Source organism: Canis lupus, chromosome 28, assembly GCF_003254725.2.
Source record: "Canis lupus dingo isolate Sandy chromosome 28, ASM325472v2, whole genome shotgun sequence".
In the NCBI taxonomy this organism is placed as follows: Eukaryota; Metazoa; Chordata; class Mammalia; order Carnivora; family Canidae; genus Canis; species Canis lupus.
Genome location: NC_064270.1, coordinates 19593995 through 19599994, shown reverse-complemented (window position 1 = coordinate 19599994; position 6000 = coordinate 19593995).

Sequence of the window (6000 nt, the reverse complement as noted above, 5' to 3'; positions counted from 1 at the left end):
GCAATTCACTTACCATATCACCCAAGATTCTCACTCTTTGAAGTATTAAATATATATGCATATATGTATATGTACACATGGACACATATATTTACACACATGCAAATGCATATGCATGCACATATATGTATAATGTATATTGTGTGTATAGGTATATGTGTATTAAAAATTTTATAAAATCACATTCCTAAAATTCTAAGATTTCCATCTGCTATTTTGGTCTATATTTCCCATATGTGCCCCTTAAATTTCATGTACTTCAAGGAGAATGATCTTTCTGGTAACCTTACACAGTGGAAATATTTAGTAGAAATTTATTAAATTCACAGTATCCCAATGTGTAGGGCAAAAATAACAAAACAGGAGTGTACAGGACTCTCACTATATCATATGTACATATACATATATAGCTTATTATGTCTACCCACATGATGCTAGCTGAAATTTCTCAGAATTACAGAGTGTATGTGTGAAAAAAAAGAGAGAAAGAGAGAGGGAGAGAGAGGTTGAGAAGGATGATATAGCTTATGGACTATACCACATTAAATAAAAGGAAAGAGTCCTAGAAATGAGTATACAAGGTATTCCCTAAAGTATGGAAATAGAGGTAGATACACATCATGTCTATCAAATACATCTTCAGTACTAAAATTAATCTTTGTCATATTATTATTTATGTTTCCAGGTGAAATGGAAAGCTGATATGCTTTGGGGAACCTCAGTTTGTTCCCTCAATGAATTCCTATTATTTCTGCTTCTGAAGGTCATACACTAGAGAATAAATCTTATTACAAGAATTTTTCTCGCTGAATTTTTTTTTTCTAGAAATGCTTCACAACTTTATACGTGCAACAGCCACTTAACAAAATGTCATCATGAGATTGAGGGTTTATAATTTAAAAAAAACATCAACTAGAAGCCCTGGCCACTACGACTCATAAAATATGCAATAGTGTTTTGAGAAAGATTGAAAAAACAGGAAGAATATGTATGCTCTTAGCAGGAAAAATATTGCTGACATTTTAAATAGTAATGAAACTCAAGAATTTAATCAATTTTGCGTGTCAAAGAATAGGTGATTAATTTGTTTAGGTTACTTGGTTATGTTTTATGTTTCTTATGAAATAAGTTCCAGGGTATTAAAAGTAAAATAAAATAAAAGCCTAGTGATTACAGAAAAGTAACTGATAATTGACTTTAAAAATATATATATATGTTTTTATTTTAGAGAGAGAGTAGACAGAGTGGCAGAGAGAAAGAATATTGAGCAGACTCACAGCTGAGTACAGAGCCCAACACAGGACTTGATCTCAAAACCCTGAGATTATGACATGAGCTGAAATCAAAGGCAGATGCCCACCAACTGAGCTACCCAGGCACCCTGATAGTTGACTTTTAAAATCAGACTGAGGTGGATCAACCGCCGTAGGTTAAGTGACTAACTCATGATTTGGCCTCAGGTCATGATCTCAGGTCATGAGTTCTAGCCCTAGGAAAGATTTTGATCTGGGTGTGAAACCTCTTAAAACTCTCTCTGCCCCTTACCCTCCTGGTACATGTGTATGTGTCTGTGTGTTTTTTTTTCTCTCTCTCTCTCTCAATGAATGAATGAATAAATGGATGAATGAATGAAATTAAATAAAACCAGACTAAAAAGATATTTGTGCAACAACTGACTTCTAAGCTTCATCAATGCAGTTGTGTTTCACTTTCACAAGGCAGAGACAAAAACCCACTCTTAGGCAATTTATAATAATGTGACCTATGGCCCTATGATTGTGCATAAAATTAGGGCTCTGTCTCTGCTACTTGTTCTAACTGGTGAGATTTAACTAACTATAACATTTCTGAATTTTCCTCAAGAGAAATTCTATCACACTGAATCCCTGAAATTTAAAAGTGTGAGGTCATCTAACGCCTTACTTTAATCTCTCTCCCATGGCAAAGCTAAAGGGACAAGGGCTGTGAGTCAAAGTGAAATAGACCCACAGGACAAGTCTTAAGAGGTGACACAATATTCTTAACAGTTGAACTTTAGTTTGCTTGAAAATTAATCAATATAAGGGAAATTGTTGAAACCCTTACATTATACTTAAAAATAATATTCTCACATTAATATTTGGCTTGTAAGTAGTCACTCAGCAAGCAAAGAGTGCCTTTTCATGATTTGACAGTTTTAGAGTCAGGTGGACAATTCTTCCATAAACTTTCATATGTTAAATCATGTCATACTTGTTATTTATTTAAGGAAGAGGAAAGGAGGAGGAGAAGGAGGAGGAGGAGAGAAAGAAAGAGAGAGGGAGAAAAGAGAATGAGAAGTGCTGAAAAAGTGTTGGACTCAAACAGAAACTGAGGACCTTTTGGAAGGAAAATCATTTTTTTTTTTTAAATGAGAAAACTAAGTTTTACAAGTGCTCATGCCTTATAGACAAATATTCCCTAGACTTTGTTGAACTACTCCACAAATATCAGAATTTCAGATATCACTTAAGGATATTTTAAGGTATTAAATATGTCATTTCCCAAAAAAAAATTTTAGAGATTTTATTCATTTATTCATGAGAGATGCATAGAGGTAGAGACATAGGCAGAGAGAGAAGCAGGCTCCCTATAGGGAACCTGATGCGGGACTCAATCCCAGGACCTGGGGATCATGACCTGAGCCAAAGGCAGACTCTCAACCACTGAGCCACCCAGGTACCCCCATTTCCAAAAAAATTGAAATAATTGTCTACACTAAATTTTCTTCCCTATAAAGTCAGTACCTATTGTGATATCATAAGCTGAGTAACCTAAGTGTCCACATTATTATAGAAATATAAATATTTGAATAAATTAACAAAAGGATGAGTACATGTGTGGATACGGGGTTTTAATTTGAGTTTTTGGCTAATTTGTGCTAATTTGCAAACATGTGAGGACAGCGACTTAGACTGGTTGAGATTCATATTCAGGGCTGCTGATCTAAGGTGGGAGCCATAGCTTGTTATATAAATAAGATTTGGATCTTAAACATAGGTTTAGATGATCTGTTATATCAATTTAAAATGAGGATCTATCTGCCATTTGTCTTGTGAATTATGTCAAAAATTTTAAAACCACAATTTCTTGAATACTTTCACAACATACCTTACCAATCTCTTCTAAATATTCATGGGTCTTCTCTGTGGCGTAGAGTCCTAATCTGCTTACTTATCTGTGAACTCCTGGTTTTACCTCTCATTTTATTGGGAGTTTGGAAAAATTACCTACATATTCCTGGCAGAAGTCTACTAATTTATTAAAGGCAGACACTATTCTCACCTTTAAGTTATAAAGATCAAATTAAATAATATATGTCTAATACTAAAATTGAGATCAGGTCTCTAAGAATGTGACAGAACAGCTATTATTATCATAACTAATACATCATAATATCCTCTGAAAATCATACTTTCTTAATAGAGACAAATAAATTAACTATAAGCTCATTGTCCCAGTGCTAACTGATCAATTGCTTACTACTACGATAAAAACCAAATGTAGGAACAATATGTTATTTCCACTTTTTAAAGTTTTTTGGGGAAAAAATATCTTTTGGAATAATGGGAATTTCAATCTCCATAAACACCTATCTTACTACTATCTAGTTTATGTTTTACATGGAAGAAAAAAAAACTATGTGATATAGGAAAGCATGAATTTTGACATAAGCATGTCAAAGCAGTCCAGAAAAATGCAAAATCTACACTGATATATGTTTAAAGAATAAATAATAATATATAAATTACAACTTATGTTACCCAAGATTAAAGAAAATCTTCAAATCTTCAATTTCTTCTTTATATTATATTAGTTTCACTTACATAATAGTAGATTTTATTGGAATAACTCTCCCACAGATAAAAAATATAAATTCTTATAAATATTATATTTTTAAAAATCTCTTCAAAGCCATGAGAAAGCAGAAAAAAAGTGAACAGAACCTAGAAAAAAATTGAGCCTTGAAATAAAGGAATTGCGATGGGAATCATTTGCATTGCTGCATCATTTCACCTGGGCATATCTCACCTATAGTCCGGGTATCAGTTGAAATGCAAAGATAAAGCAAGAATATTACTGGATTGAGACAGTAGAGGACTGAGTCTAAGGCCACCAAATAGACTAGAAGATAAGAGAGAAATTCCTAGAAAGGACAAAGACCAGGAGTGAGAGCAAGAATGACTATCTGCCTGTAAACTCAGTCTAGCTCCATGACTGACCCTGAAATACCCTTACTAGGGGAAGTACCAAGGAATCAAGTTCAAGGTATAAGGTAAAAAAATGAGGGAATTAAGCAGAGGTTTCAGCTGCTTCCCACTATAGAAGCAATAGAGTTAGTCATTCAAAACCAGGTTACCTACTTATCACCATAATTTCTACTATGTAACCTACAAATATTAGGCATACAATAAAAAATTACTAAACATGCAGAGAAACAGAGAAATATGACTCAAAGTCAAGGGATAAAAACAGTCAATAGAAAATGACCTTGAGATATCTCAGCTGTTGGAATCTGCAGGAAAAAAAAATGAGAGCATTTATTATTAGAACATCCAAGGATATACCCAAAATAAAATAAGAAAATATGTTCATCATGCAGGATAAGATGTGATATTTCAGTGCATAAATGTGAACTATAAAGATTCCAATCTGGAAACACTAGAACTATAAAGTTCATTGTCTGAATAGATAATTGAATAAATATAGAAGTCTTTGTATATGTTGTCTAGTATAAATATATCTATTTCCCAGTTTGGTCTACTGAGAGGTCCTAGAAGTAGTAAAACCATAATATATGGTTTACCAAACCAAAGTTACCTAGAACACAGATGTTGGTTTCTAAATACCATTCTATATAAAAGAAATCAGGAACCCTTGGATATTGGCTTATTCTAGAGCTGGGGAAAGGGGAAATATGATGATCCTGTAGCATCTATTAACACCAACAAGTAAATCAATGCTTGGGGTTAGAGAAAGGATGAGCATATGCCAGAATGGCAAAGCAGCATCAATATGAACAAAATAAATAACAGCAAGATTGGATGCTAACACAAGAAGTAAAATGAATATGAGTCCATATTGATATACATGATTACATAAATAAATGAATGAAGAAAGAAAGAAGAGAAAGAAAGAAAGAAAGAAAGAAAGAAAGAAAGAAAGAAAGAAAGAAAGAAAGAAGAAAGAAAGAGGAAAGAATGTTGGAAAAGGGATATATCTGCCTTTTCTAAGAATTCCAAATAATAAATGTAGAACAATGAGGTAAATAAAAACTTATCACTAGAACACCTCAGTAATAACTACCACACACAAGATCCTCTAGGCAGGACTTTAAGAAAAATCAGTACATTTTCCTAGCCAGCAAGTATCTTTTATCAAGTACTAAATACCATGGTGGCTTTAACTCTTGTCCACAAATTGTTTGATATACCTTTCTGCGAAAGCAGAGCTTAATTCCCTTCCCTTGAGTGGGGGCTGGACTTAATGACTTACTTCCACCATATATAATATGGAAAAGGGAAATAATTACTGTAAGGAAATCTCTGAATTGAGCAGATCTCACTTTAACTAAGCTATCAGACTGAATGTCACCAATAGTAAGTCATGCTGAAGTGATGTCAAAAGGGACTGAAACCAATCAGAAATTCCAATGGCCAAGGTCAGAACAATATAAATAGCAAAATAAATAACCTGATATACATGATATACAAAATAAATAACATATACACACAATGTATATCCACATCATACATGCAATACACACATACGTATGCACAGTATGCACACAATGATATGATACAATGAAAAGAACTCAACTTCTCTGACATTTTTTCCCCATATGTCTATAACCCCAGTTAAATTACAAGGTCTATTCAGCCAAATCTACCTTGAGAAACACTACTCAAAATACATGACCATTACTCTTAAAAAGTATTAAGGTGATGAAAGACGAAGAAAGCCTTAGAAATCATCACAGAT